Source organism: Fundulus heteroclitus, chromosome 5 (assembly GCF_011125445.2).
Source record: "Fundulus heteroclitus isolate FHET01 chromosome 5, MU-UCD_Fhet_4.1, whole genome shotgun sequence".
NCBI classification, from domain to species: Eukaryota; Metazoa; Chordata; class Actinopteri; order Cyprinodontiformes; family Fundulidae; genus Fundulus; species Fundulus heteroclitus.
In genome coordinates, this window is record NC_046365.1 from 31,865,962 (window position 1) to 31,881,228 (window position 15,267).

The 15,267-nt window shown below is 39.7% G+C and overlaps 1 non-coding gene across 1 annotated transcript; it reads right to left on the reverse strand.

Annotated features, from left to right (window-relative positions):
- Positions 1 to 3,637: 3,637 nt before the first annotated feature.
- Positions 3,638 to 3,709, reverse strand: trnae-uuc. The gene has a single exon. It is a non-coding gene; the product is annotated as a tRNA-Glu (tRNA).
- Positions 3,710 to 15,267: the final 11,558 nt, after the last annotated feature.

A 15,267-nucleotide genomic window follows, 5' to 3' on the forward strand; every position in this document is an offset into this window, starting at 1 on the left:
CATACATAGATCTTTTGCACTTCCAGAGACTCCAAGTAGACAAGAGGAATTAGCATGATGGGTCGCCTTTAAGGAGAACTAAGCATATTTTTTGCCCTCGATAAGATCCTCAAAGTCTGGACTTTTGTGAACTAAGCAACTCTGAGCTTATGCTCGATGTTCGGTCTGTTTCTGTATTTTGACTTTAGCTGAACCAGAAGCTAGAAGCTCATCCACAGAGACAAAGAGACATGAATAGTAGGAGGATTTCTGCAGCACAAGAGGCAAAGAATACTCACTCATCACAAATGTGGCCTCCCTTTGTTTTTACCCCCCGAATTTCAGCGCTCAGTCACATGCCAGACTCATTAGCTGACTCATTTTGTTGCGTAGCAACGCTAACATGGCACATACATACATCGTCCCTTTGTTTCTTAGTGTTTCATCGTCTGTGTCATAGCTATGCTTCACCATGCCCAATTAGCATAAGGACACAAGCTTAATGTGTCTTCTTCTATGGTGTAAAACAATGTGTGTCAACTTGCGTAACGATGTTCTATTGTCACCTGCTGTTAGGAGCATGAATAGACGAGACTCCTTTCACTGTTGTTGTTGTTTTGCCCTGACAAAGGCCAGAGACCCATTGGAAACAGATCCCCAGTTTTGAGGAAGGCTGCTGACTGGCGAGCCACAACCGAAGCTAAAATGTATGTTTCTTCAAGCTGGAATACCTAAAGAAATCCCATTCATGCCCAGAGAGGACATGCAAACGCCACAGAGAAACCAGACTTCCTGGTCGGGATTCAAACTCAGGACCTTCTTGTTTTGAGGCAACTGGAGTAGCAACCGTGTAATCATCTATTTTCATTTTCTGGTTAATTCTTTGTTAAAAATGTAATTTAAAAAAAGAAAAGGAGGGATGTTGTTAAAAGAAACAAACTCTCAAGTCTGATCAACTAAAATCTTTTAAATTTCTTGTATAACAACAAACAGGCTTTAATCGGAGGCAACCGGACTTTCGCTCAGTTTTTCTGAAAACATCTCGACATCTATCCAGGAGTCTTTGTCAGTTCTGGCGACTCGCACCTGAGCAACCTGCAGTTGGTCCACAGCTGTTTTTAAGGACATGGAGACCCATCCTCTTCCAAGTCAGACGCAAATCAACGACCCACCCGTCACTGTCCTGGGTCGTTAGAAGCTATTGCTTGGTGTGAGTGGAGTACTTGGTCACCTAAATCATGACGAGACTGCTGATGTAATCTCTTTGGGATGCGTTGGAGGACTGAGCTGTAAACACTGAGGAGTTAGAATCCTCCCTCTCTGTTCAACGATGGCTTTTCTCTTTTGACCAAGATGGCTTCTTTCACCCCTCTTCCAAACCATCTCTTCTCCCTGTCCAAAATCTGGACATCATTGTCGTCAAAAGTGTGTCCTTTGCTCTTCAGGCGCAAGTGGACCGCTGAGTCTTGCCCCGAGCTGCTCACCTCCTCGGCTGCCCCATGCGTTTATGAAAGCTGTTGTTTAGTTTCTCGGATAAAGGAGTAACTACATCGTAGTGCATAGAAATGGACATTCTTTTCAGAAGCCTGATATTTCTGTTTAAAAATATGTATTTTTTTATCTGATGTATTATTGTCATTTTCTGATACTTTATGTTATCTGTTAGCCATAATAAGATATCGTCCCGCAATGGGGAAATTCTAATTATACGTTATACATTGAGTTACACGCAATGTATAGTGATGAAAAATAAACTAATCTAATCTATAGTTAGTTCTAAAACAAGAGAGAATTATCTTACCAGTAAGATAATAAAATAACTGTAAAAACCAGAGTAAGTTTTGCACAATTACTCATAATATGGCATACTCAGGTAAAAAATAAATGAAATATTCAAGATAAGTGGAGAAACACAAAATTACAAGGAAAAAAAAGATTTGAAATATGTCACTTCGTGTGTAACAAATCTAAATAATATCGGTTTAAAGTTTCTAAAATGGTGACAAGAAAACCTTCACTTTTTCATGTTATTCTAACTTTTAGACCCTTCTCTAGCTCAACAAAATACTCTGTCCCAACGGCATAAACTGGGTATTTGTGTTTATTTTGTGTATTTTACATAAAGTTTTAACATCCAGGAATTGCAGATATGTCTAAGAAATTGTGAGAAAACAAAAGATATTGTGAGATTATGACAGAAATTCAATAAAATTATAAACTGTGGTGTAAAAGGGGAACCGTGAGATCCCTTTCAGGCTTACTTGGTTGTCTCCTGCATTTTACTTTTCCCCTTTGTTTCACTTATTCTTTTTGTTTCGGTTTGACTTTGAAATGTTTTCGCCTGTTCACTTTCCACTAAATGGCCGTCTTATTATTCTCTGCTGTCAGGTTTTTGAGGCTGTTTATTCCCCGAGAGAGTTTCGTCAGTGATCGTCGCCCTACTCTTTTTATTTCATTTAAGCTGTCCAGACTGTCTGTCCTCTAAATATTTCCACACTGTCTCTAGAATAATGTTTTTTACTCATTTTAATGAGAGGTTTCAGGATCCTTTTGCCTAAAAGTCTAAAAGTTTTTGTGTTTGTTTCTTTTATTATTATTATTGTGGGCAGGAGTAGCTGTCTCTTTCCATTGTTTACCTTTTTTTTAAATTACATTTACACCTAAACTGATTCACTGCCAGCTTGTTCTGTTGAAAAGAACTTCACGCATCGGTTTTCCTTTTACTTACACATTTTGAGACGGTGGAGTCTGAAAATAAATCTGATTTCTTACTGTCAGCCTTTCATCATCCTTTGATTCATTTCACAAAGACAGGTTTCATCACTATGAAAAACAAGCTTCCTATCTTTCCTCATCATACGCACACATCATATCCACAGGGCTGCGTGTGTGTGTGTGTGTGTGTGTGTGTGTGTGTGTGTGTGTGTGTGTGTGTGTGTGTGTGTGTGTGTGCTCTTGTATTAAAACTGGCAGGTGGCTCTGCACAGCTTCAGTCCATCAAGGCCAGTCAGGAGGCGCTTAAGAGGAGCAGGTTCCCCAGAGGCAGATGCCAGATTGTGCTTGCTTGGTGATAATCTGCTCCCCTAAATCTGCTGCTGGCACTCCTTCCTGTTCGACCAACACCACCCACCTGTATGCCTCCCCTCCAACACTCCGTAGCAATCACCCTAACTTCCGTAGCGATCTCCACCTCCAACTGGAAAACAAACAAATGAAACGCCGTTCATCACAAACTGCTAACTTCAGCCTCAGTTGGTGTACTTCCCTTCCTCCTATCTCCACAAACAGTAGGATTCGGTTCCCTCTTCTTCATCATCATTATCACAATTTCTTTAACTTTTATTCTCCAAACAATGACCTCTTCCTCATTGCCTTCCTAGATCCCTCTTCTGAGCCTCGAAGAACGATCCACTTACCTGTTTAATAATAATTACACTTTATTGATCACACAATGGAGGAATTCACTTCTGCATCTTAACCCATTCCCTTGGGGAGCAGTGGGCTGCCATATGTGGAGCAATTGGGGGTTAAGGGTCTTGCTTAGGGACCCAGAGTGCAGGCTGTGGGGATTGAACCAGGCACTTGCAACCTTCTCAGAGCACTATGTCTTCTCAGAGTGCTGCTCTAACCACTAGGCCACGACTCCCCCAAAACCTTGCTCCCACACCGGGAGTTGAACCCGGGCCGCCTGGGTGAAAACCAGGAATCCTGACCGCTAGACCATATGGGACATGGTTAGAGTCAAAGAATCCTTTAAACCTTCTTCGGTCGTCCTCAGTTGTCTGCGCAGGAGTTTTAATAAACGGCAACGTGACGCACACGGCATAGTTTTGATGCTGTTGGTGTCTCAGTTCGGATTTGATAGTAATCTGTTAAAGCCATGAGACACTCTTCAGCTTCCAATTAGCCAAATCCTTTGTTTAATCATAACTTTATCAGATCAAAGGGGTTTTGTAAATTTTATACAACCTTTGACTGTTTTTTTTATCTTTTTCTGTCCACTAGCATTTTCTGTCATAACAAGTCTCTAGTATCGTTTCAATACACATTTAATCTAGTAATTTTTACATTTAGATGCTATTCAGTTACTAGCATTTGGTCAGAAAGTAACCTAATTTATAAATGTCTCTGGTTTTGTACCTAGCCATTTGTCCAAACTTCCTTTGATTTAGTACCCCAAAATAAACCAATTCATACTTATGTCATTAACTACAGTGTGTCTGTTTGTTTATCTTATTAGTTAGTACTTTGATGAATTATGAAGACAGAAAATGTCCCCCTGATTAAACCAAAATAACTGCTAGCAACCTCTTAATAGTACCGTAGATACATTTATTTATTTATTTATTTGTAGTTTTCTTTAGAAAATCACAGCTGGCACATTTATTGCTACCCCTGCTGTTCTTTATACAACTCGTGTTTGTCAACAGGACATTACATACATTTCTCCTATAACATTTCACAAAGCTGGAGTCCTGGGTCCCTCTTCAGCTCACCGCAGTTTTTTTTATTATTATTATTTTTAAATATGATTTAGGATTGAAGGACTGAGATATTCATGAAAGAAGAAGTTTTTTGTGTGGTGAAAATTATCTGTTTTGATTTAGCCAAAGGTTCTGCATCATTATTCTGCTGAAACATCCAAAGGTCCCGGTATGTCCAGGATTTTACAATTCCACGCACTGCAGTGAGGTTCCTTGCATTTCTGAAAGAGAAACTGCAGCATCAGTCATTTTCTGCTATACTTGCCAGAGGGGCGGGAGGTGCTCCACATATTCATCCTTAGGTAAGATCGGGTCCAAAAACAAGTTTAATCTGATTGTTTAAAATTTGGTTGTGACATTTTATTCAAAGTAATCAGATTCGCTAGTGGAGGAGTTCAAGTATCTTGGGGTCTTGTTCACAAATGAGGGGAGGATGGAGCGGGAGATCGACAGGCGGATTGGTGCAGCGTCTGCTGTGAAGCGGGCGCTGTACCGATCCGTTGTGGTGAAGAGAGAGAGCTGAGTCAAAAGACGAAGCTCTCGATTTACCGGTCGATCTACGTTCCTACCCTCATCTATGGTCACGAGCTTTGGGTGGTGACCGAAAGAACGAGATCCCGGATACAAGCGGCTGAAATGAGTTTTCTCCGTAGTGTGTCTGGGCTCTCCCTTAGTGATAGGGTGAGGAGCTCAGTCATCCGGGGAGGACTCAGAGTAGAGCCGCTGCTCCTCCGTGTCGAGAGGAGCCAGTTGAGGTGGCTCGGGCATCTGGTCAGGATGCCTCCTGGACGCCTCCCTGGTGAGGTGTTCCGGGCACGTCCCACCGGGAGGAGGCCCAGGGGAAGACCCAGGACACGCTGGAGGGACTATGTCTCCCGGCTGGCCTGGGAACGCCTTGGGATTCCTCCTGAGGAGCTGGCCCAAGTGGCCGGGGAGAGGGACGTCTGGGCCTCCCTACTGAAGCTGCTGCCCCCGCGACCCGATCCCGGATAAGCAGAAGAAGACGGACGGACGGACGGACGGACAGATTCGCTAACAGATAGGAGGAAAAAAGACTGGATGCTGGAATTACATCAAAATGTGTGTGAACAAAGTTTTAGTTTAAAGGTTCTAAATCATGTGTTTTTTAAGCCTTCCAATGTCAACTATAGGCATAAATATGATGAAATATTACTTTTGGTGCTATGGAGCATTCATTTGTTATCACATATTTTCTGTGGTGCTATTTTTGCATGATGAAGATCCTTTAAAGCAGCAGCGTGTGAGTTTTGACCTAATTTTAGCTTCCTTTGAGATATATTACATGATTTTTCAAGTCAAGATACAGCATTTAGCACATATGCATGCTCAGTGCAGGCTGTCCTTCTCAAAAACTCACCTATGTAAGTTGAGAGATGCCGATCTGGCTCTGAATGGAATTATAACTTCTGCACACGTCTCCTTTGTTGAGCCTTTTTATGTATTTGCCTTTCACAGCATTTTGGATATAAAACAAAGACAGTCTGAGCGGATAGGCAATGGCCTCTATTTGACTGCTTGCTTCAGGCCATATGTTCTTCCATCCTTATTTTAACAGGCAGACCCTGGATTAGCGTTCACATAAGCTGCCAGGAGGGATAGTAGAAAGGCGAAGACAGGATGGATGACTGAGTGAGGATCAGACTGGGGTAGCAGTGGTCCAGGGCATGTAGAAGGTAACTGCACTGCAAAAACAGCACTAAAAATAACTAAAATTTCCTTGAAATGAGTGCATTTATCCTTGATTTGAGCAGGTAAGTAAGATGAATGGAATAAGATTTTTGCACTTAAAATAGGAACAACTCATCTCCATCATCTTATTTCAAGTGCAGTATATATAATTGTCTTATTTTAGGGGTCAAAATACTCACTCCATTGGCAGATAATCTTATTTACCTGCTCAAATGAAGGACAAATGCACTAATTTCCAGAAAACGTTCCTTATTTTTAGTTACGTTTTTGCAGTGTGGACTTCTTTCAAAATATTTGTGTCTTGAAGGTGTTTCGCCTCTCCATCAAAAGGCTTCTCCACTTCTTAACACTGTTGAAAGTAAAAGCCTTTTAAGTTACTTAGGGTCTGAACAAGGTTGCTACTTCCAACTATGTTCAGAAGTGAAGAGGCGTTTTGGTCAAGAGGCGAAACGTCTTCAAGAAAGAAGAGTAGAAGTCCTTGTTTCTTCAAGTCCTTCTACTTAAGCACTTAGGAGGCTCAGACTGGCATCCATGATCATTGAATGTAGACAAACTGCACCAGGAGAAAAAGAAAACTTATGGTACTACAACATACGTTTTTTTTTCTCGTTTAGTGATAGATCCATCAGTTCCTGTTCCAGTCAGGCGTACAACGTCTGAGCTGTATAATGAGTAGATCGCATCAGCTCGCCCGCCTGCTCGTTTCAACCATGTTTACACTCAGAGCTCGGGGCTGAAAGACGGCAGCAGCCTGAGGGAATGCATTTCTGACTGTGTCTGGGTCCCATAAAGATGTACCTCCACAAGAGCCTCTTTTAAATGAGATTTTTCTGGAATTTAGAGTTCAAACTGACTACTTTAAGGGCTTCCAGAGGGATTTAGTTGGATCAAATTGGTCAAAACCTATGCAGACGTGAATGTTTATGACAGCAGATTCGTCAGTGGATAGTTCCAGGAAAAAGAAAGCAGTGAACCGTGTGTTTATAGACAACAAAAACCAGGCATGGCCTTACGGTATTTATGCTTCAGAGGGTGAATTGCTGCAGAAAAAGGGGCTACAGGGACATCTAGTGGTGAGAATCTGTTGTTTAATTTAAAACAAGGTTTACTTACGCTTTAAATTAAAGAGGAAAAAAATGATTGTTGTCTTACAGTTACTTTAGGCAAACCATTAAATAGATCAAATAAGCTCTTTAATGTACAACCTGAGATTATATTTCATGGAATTATGTCATTTTGGCAGAGGAAAAAGTTACCTTGATTAAATGGCGTAAGTAACACAATAGTATCACTTATGAATGTTTTTTTTTTCTCTTACCCGCTTACTGTCTGATCACTGCAAATTTAAATTCAGATGCAGTGGATGGATTAGTTGATAAAGGAAACTGGTTTAAGAAAACTTTATCAAGAAGCAAAACATTCTCAGATTTCGGAGGATTCTTGTAAACTATGGTAAAATTCCAGGTGAAGATAAAGGGAAAGTAAGATGACAAGGCTTTAAAAGAAGATTACAACATAGGATTTAAAAACTAAATTTAAAATGACTATTACATGTTGTTTTCCATGCATATACTGTAATATTGTGCCTTTACCCTCCTATAATTAGGCCCAAGCAGCAAAGCGCTGCAAAGGCCTATTATATCTTTGTGTTTATGTTTTGGCATGTTACAGCCAGTCTTTAAGGTATGTTATTGGGATTTAAAACTATAAAACAACACAAAGTAATGTATTTTAATGAATTGAAAGGAAAAGAGTCCCTGGTTTTCTGACTTATTAAAGACCAATAACAAAGCTGCAAGAACAGACATGTTTTTTGTTTGTATTTTACTCTAGGTTGGAAGAACATGGACAAAGTTTCTTCTTGTCAGGACAGTTCATACTTCATATGAATTCTAGTGCAGAACACCTGGGAGGTATTCATAGGTCTCTTCTACTTTAACTTTCATAGTTTTTGGTATTCCCCTGCAACTACAAAAAGGTTCTGCCCAGATGATGCATTAAGAACAAATTGTATGAAATCCTGCAAAAACAAATTTACATCATTCTGGTTTTGCAGCCCAGGGACAGAGAACACATTTCTGATTTCTTACAGGGTATGTACTTAAGTAGTACAAATTGGGAAGGTGTGGTGTGCATTTATTTTCAGCTCTCTCTGCTTTGATACTCCTAATAAAATCTGGTGAAACTGTTTCCCTTCAGGACACAGGCAATTTATTCTCGGTATGAATCCGTCTGTTCTTCGAAAGCCTCATAGGTTTAGTACAGAAAAGTAGAAAAAAAACATCATGCAGACCATGGAAAACACCATCAAAGGAGCAGAGAACAGCAGCAAACATACCAAGGCCAACTACTAAGAGGTTCTAAGAGGTTCATGGTGACTATAAAGAAACTACAGAGATCCACAAGTCGGGTGGAGCCTCTAACAGGACAACTATTTGTCGTGCTCCTCAAAAATCTGGAAAGCATGACAGGATGTTGTTTATATGAACACATCTGCTATCTCTCTGCATATGCTGTCTATCATGGGGCGCTACGGTTCATAAGTTATAAATCTCATTTTTCAGCTCAAACGGCCATCGTTATCAATTTCTAGACTTGTACACCGGTCCATTTTCATCTATAAAGTTATAGATAGTTGTCACTTGGACAGTTCAGCCAAAGACTTTCCTCTCAGGACTTTATTTGAAAAAAACAAACAAACAGAGAAATCCTTCTAGGGAACTGGCTCTTGCTGGTGAAGGTTCTCAGTTATCCAGGTCATTGTCATTCCAAAAAAAGTTTAAAAAAACAACAACAACTGGACTTTTTTCCGAAGTTTGAAGACGTTTTGCTTCCTATCCAGAAAGCTTTCTCAATTCATAAAGTCTGGAGTAGTGTGGAGTTGCAAGCTTTATAGTACTGAGAGGAGGCATCGACCAGTTTCGGTTCAATTTGCATGTTATCTAAGCCATTACAAGGCCTTTGTTGAGCAGTACTATAAAGTTTGCAACTCCACACTACTCCAGACATTTTCAATTGAGAAAGCTTTCTGGATAGGAAGCGAAACGTCTTCAAACTTCGGAAAAAAGTCCAGTTGTTTTTTTAACTTTTTTGGAAGGAACTGGCTCTTCTTTTTTCGGTCACATTATATTAGCTTATTTGATTTAAATCGAATGTTTTCTTCATTTGCGTTGTTACTGTCTTCGTGTCTCTTGCAACTGAGATCTTGGATCTCACAGAGACAACATGTGATAAATAATGGTAAAAAAAAAAAATTATTGAAAGAAAGTCATACAAAGTCCTGTTTGTAGTTTGCTACAAGTTATAGGGCACACAGCAAACATCTGGATGTAGGTGCTGGAGTCTGATGAGACCCAAATTAAGCAAAAAGACTATTTGTGTGAAGACCAAACCTACAAATCACCCTGAGGAAACCAGTCCCACAGGGAAATATGGTGGTGGAAGCATCATGATGTGGGGAGGCTTTGCTTCAGCGGAGGACAGGACATCCGGTCAGAGCGAATAGGAACACAGATGGGGGGGGGGGGGGTAAATCCGGGGCAATCATGGAGGAAAAGCAGTTAAAAGTTCTCCTTCCAGCAGGACAACAGGCCTTAATGTGCAGCCAGAGCTAAATTAGAATGATTTAGATGAAAGCATCTTCATGTGTTGGAATGGCTCAGTCAAAGTCCAGACCTAAATCCAGCGAAGAATCTATGGCAAGACATCAAACTGAGCCACGCCCTGTTCAATCTGACAGAGCTTCAGGTGATTTTGTAAAGACAAATGGGCAAAACGTTTCAGTCTCTAGATGAGTAAAACTGATAGAGACACACCCCAGAAGGACTGTTTTTTTTATCATTCTGTAATCTGTGCAGCTCTTCCCGCTTTCCTCAACAGACGGTCAGCCTGCAGCTTTTGTCTGCAGGACGGCAAAGAGGGAGCTGAAAGAAACTCCTGATTTGGTCACAGGGGTCAGCTCATCTGAGCAGAGGTCTGTGTCTTCGCTGCACATGTCTAATCCTCTGATTCATTCTCTCTGACTCCTGCTTTCATGAGAGGAATTAAACTCACAGATAGTTAAAAAAAAAAAAAAAAGCTTAAGTCAAATTCCTCTCACGCTGTCGGAGCTTTGTTCTTGAATATGTGCAACCACGTGTCCGGAGCGTTTACATGTGAAACACAGCAGACAGCGGTCAGAAGCTGAAGCAAGAGTGGAAATGCTTCGGCGCGTCCCTCGGGCTGCTTTCTTATCAGTGTCAGTGGAAAGTGTTGCTCTGTGAGGGCAGCTGATCTTGTGCCACGTGAGGAATAGGTCCTCTTCTCACGCTAAGGGAACATATCAGCGATAACAAACAATCCACACATTTATTTGGCTTCCATTTCTCTTCGATTTGATGGGTTTTTTTGGATTTGAAACACAGACAGACATGTTCTCACACTTTGGAATGAGAAGACATTTAAATCTGCACCCAACGTTTAAGATGCTTATTTAATTGTCAGGCCAGACTGTGAAGGAGCAACATCCCTCACATCCAGGGAAAAAAAAGCTAATCAAATATGTGAATTTCTTTTCAGCCAGGGTTGAGAACGAATGCTCAACAAATGTATTAAAAAGGAAAACAAAGCTCTATTTTGAGTGATAATTCATTTAAGAATCCAATAATCGTTCACACTGATTTTAAAAAAGCTGCAGGTTTCATCTCCTTGAGGTGCTTTAATGGTTTACATTGATGTCACCGTCGTAGAAAAGTGACATCAGTTTCTAAGCTTAATTATTTTCTGAATGAACATCTTTCAAAAATGAGTACACAGCTTCAGGTGGGAAGATAAAAATATTTAGTACATTGGAATCATAATTCATTCTTTACTACATGCAGTTAAAATAAAAATGAATTATTAATTGTTATAACATTTTGTCACAGCCACCAATTTCATCGCATTCAAAAGTGGGATCTCATGTGATTGACCGACACAAAGCAGTGCACAATTTTGATGTGAAAGCAAAATTATGCATTAGTTTAAGAATTATATTCAGTCCATTATATTCCCTCCAACGCAGAGGTGTCGGCAGCTTGCGTCATGCCAGATTAATGCGCTGTCATGTCTGAAGGATTGTCATCAGTCCACGCCTCGCATGCGCCAGGCTCAAGCACATTCTCATTTGGAAATGCGTCTCTGTGTGGGAAACGGATGCATCAAACAGGCTGTGGTTAGATTTAGCTGGGAATCTCCCTCTGATCCTCACCTGCCAAAACCTGTCGATGAAGCAATGATTTTATTATTTGTTATTACATGAACAGATTTTTGGGTCTGCTAAGTGTGTTTTTCACCTCAAACCTAATGTACCAAGGTTGTTCAGGTGGAATGATTTATATGATGTTGTAATAGCTGCTCAAGTTTCCTCCTGACAATATAATTGCGAGCATTAATTTGGTTCCTTTCTTTTTATTTCTTACATTCAAAGTTTGTAAAAAGATTTAATTTGTACCTGTGTGTTGCACATCTACTCTCCTCCATTTTACTTCTTCCTGTCTATGTTTTTAAGGCTGTAGACATTATTTGGGGGGGAGGGGGGTTCTGCCACACATGTTCAAACTTATAAGAACAAGCTCAAAGATATACATAAATTTAATTGAAATTTAACCAACTGAATATTTACTTTTGGTGTTTCTTTAGAGCTTTAGATAAGACGAGTTTGTTCTTTTCTTCTTCTTTTTCATTGCTTTTGAGTGTATTGAGTGTAACTGTCAGTGAATCTTGCCACTCTCACACCCGAATTTCCCCACGCGGGACATTAAAGGAATTCTTATCTTATCTTATTTGGCTAAATGTCCCACAGCAAGCTGCAGAGAAAGTGTTAACTCTTGTTGTCATCAAGAAGCTGTGGTATAGTTAGTTGGAAATGGGACCACTCTCACTATCAAAACTACTACAGTTTACTTAAATTTGTTGGTTTCCTCGAAGGTACCAAGCTTTGAAACCAAGTCCGTACATTTTAAACGGGGTTGAGGATAATTTTAGACTGCTTTAACTATTCCAAAACCAGTTTTGATGTCATTGTCCTGTTGGAAAACCCAATTATGTAATAATAGGGACCCTTAAAAATTGGGATAGAAGAAATAAAAACAGGTGAATTTTACATTTATGTTTCATATTTTTAAAGCTGGTACCATCAACCTGACTCCTTGTTTCCCTGTCATATAATCATAACATGACACAGAGACCGACTTCTCTTACCTACTCTTCAACATGGGAAAAACTACAGAAAATGTATTTAAGGCAAATATGTATTCATCTTCATAAATGAGGAAACTGCATTATTACTGCTATTATTATTATTATTGTTGTTGTTGTTATTATTCATTGTAAATCCATTTTATACATAGCACCAATTCATAACACATGCCATCTCAAGGCACTTTGCAAAGTCAAATTCAATCAAATCATTCAGACATAGAGAATTTTTTATTTATTTATTTTACTGAAAGTTATGCAACTGCAATAAACTATGAACTTTGTTCAGGCTTTTAACGCATCTTTACATGGTTCCTACTGATTATCAAAGACAAAAATCCTCTGCCTCAACATTTCTCTCACCTGTTTGAAACTGGATTTGAAAATCATTATAATTTGTTTTTATTTGCAACACCAGCAGGATTGTTGTAGAGACAAAGATATAAAAACTCAGTTTGCAGCTTGGTGCAGAACGCTGATCTGAGCAATGAAAGGCCTCGATTAATAAAGGGGGATTCTGTGCAGAAAGACAGATGTTGGACCCCTCCGACTCGACACCCCAGCTGCCATAAGATTGGATTACACTTGGTTTGCGGATCGTTTTGTTTTACATGATGCCTTTGTTTTTACATGCTGATTTATGTTATTTCTGGCGGGCGGGGTTTAACAGGATTACGTCTTTACAGTGTGACATGCTACAGATGTAGAACAACGCGAGTTCCCATGCAGCCACCTTTACACGCAACTGAGTCTCCAGTATTAAAAACAGAAAGTCTCCGTTACTGCAGTCAGAAAAACTCACTTCACTGAGACGTTTTTTGACCACACATGATGCTTCAGGTTTCAATAAGCGCTGATGTTTTATTGCATTTATTTCAGTTTAATACGAGAGGAAATTTATCATAAAGGAACTATAAATTTAGGACTAATCCTACAAGAAGTGTGGGCAGTATTTATAGGGGAAGTGGTCGCACCAAGCCACAATTTTAAACACTGCAGTCTTGTGGTTTCACCTAATTTTAGCTGAGAAAATTCTATTACAGGCTGAATTAGATTCAGTCTGTTTCAAGTTCTTTTCTATCTTTTTTTTTTTTTTTTTTTTTACAACGTTTCAGTTTCAGAGGCTAACGAAGCTAGTGGGGGGCGCAGAGAAATGTGGCTCCCTCACATTGGTCATGGCTTAGCGCTGGTTTCACAAGGTCTTAAACTGGGGTTAGGTTTGTTCAATGGGTGTGTGTGTGTGGAGGTCAATGGGTGTGTTGAACAGGGTCAGGGCAGATGGTGTAGATTTCAGAGAGTAGGAAGGTCGAGGCTAAGTGTGAATTACCAGGGGAGAGGGAACATAATCAGCTGATAGATTCCAGAGGTCAAAAAGAAATCCGAAAGGTCCGCTGCAGCTTGAGAAGAAAGCTGGCGGGCCAAACTGAAGAATTTTAGCTAATACAAATCAAAACAACTTTAACCCAGAGGGGTTAACCAACTGGAGACTGACAAAATAATTTTAATCTCCATTCAAATTTCTTGATTTTAGAAAAAACTAATGGTAGGAATTGGATGGATAGGGTAGGTTTAGGCCAGGGGTCTGCAACCTGTGGCTCCAGAGCCGCATGTGGCAATTAGTTCTGCAATATATGCATAACATTTGCAGAAAGAAAGAAACTAATGGTGTATAGGATGTTTTACTATAGCTAAATGAAGTATCTTTTTGTGAATAGGTTGCTTTTTCATCATTTTGATGCCATTTGCTATACAAATCAAATGTCCAATTGAAGAAAATGCATTTAACCTAAACATAAAAATACTGTTGGTTAAATAATAAAAACTGTTGATCTTTAATTACAAAAAATGTAAACAACTGTCCTATAGTATACCATAAAAACAAGCTCTTGCTTCAAAGAAAAAACATTTGTGGCTCTAAACAAAATTAGTTTAGCTGGACCGAGGGCAAAAATGACTCTGCGGGTTGTAAATGTTGCTGACCCCCACTGTAAACATTTCATTTGAATGAACTTGTACAGGCATCAGGTTTTGACAGACACTGAGTTATTTATATTTTGAATAACTTTAACTTGTAACTACAAGCTGCACTTGATCAGTCGTGTTTTTTCATATTTTCTTCTGTTATAATCCCAAACATAAATACAGTTTTTATGACAAATCAACTCAAAGCATTGCGCAACTGTGAAGTGAAAGGTTTTCAAACAAAACTCTGAAGTTTTTCTGCAAATGCGTTCAGCTCATTTTGAAAATGAAATGCAGTTCAACCAGCTCCCTTCAGATGTCATCTATTTATTTAATGTTGTTCTCTTGTAATTTAATCTCAGTTCAAATCCTGCTGAAGGCCTCAGTGGTTTATCAAAGAACAGTTATGGACAAACCGCTCCATGAAGACCAAGGAAAATTGTGAAGAACTCTCATTTAAAGCCGAGTATAGTGTGAAATAATGTCACAAAATTCATCTCACAAAGTACTTTTTAGTGCATAACCTGAACATGGAAGGAGCCACAACTACAAAGTGCAAACCTACCAAAAAGCAACAGTAAACAGGCCTAAATCTGAGGCAACCAGACTTTAGCGCAGTTTCTCTGAAAAGTTTTGACACATATTTAGGAGCATGGAGCTAAAACTCAATGGAGAAATTGAAAAGAGATTTGACATAGAAAAATTTGACATTGACAACTCAAACATTGTTAGAAAGTAACACCTAATGATGATATTCTCATTTTATGCTGCAGCTTTTGTTCAATGAGACGATACGGAGTACCGGAAAAACGGAGGGCCCACGAAGGGGCCTTAAATTTAGCCCCGCCCCCAACAGCAAAACAGCGCCAGTTTGTAGTGACATGGTAGCTGAAGGAACTCTGCAGTGACACTGAAA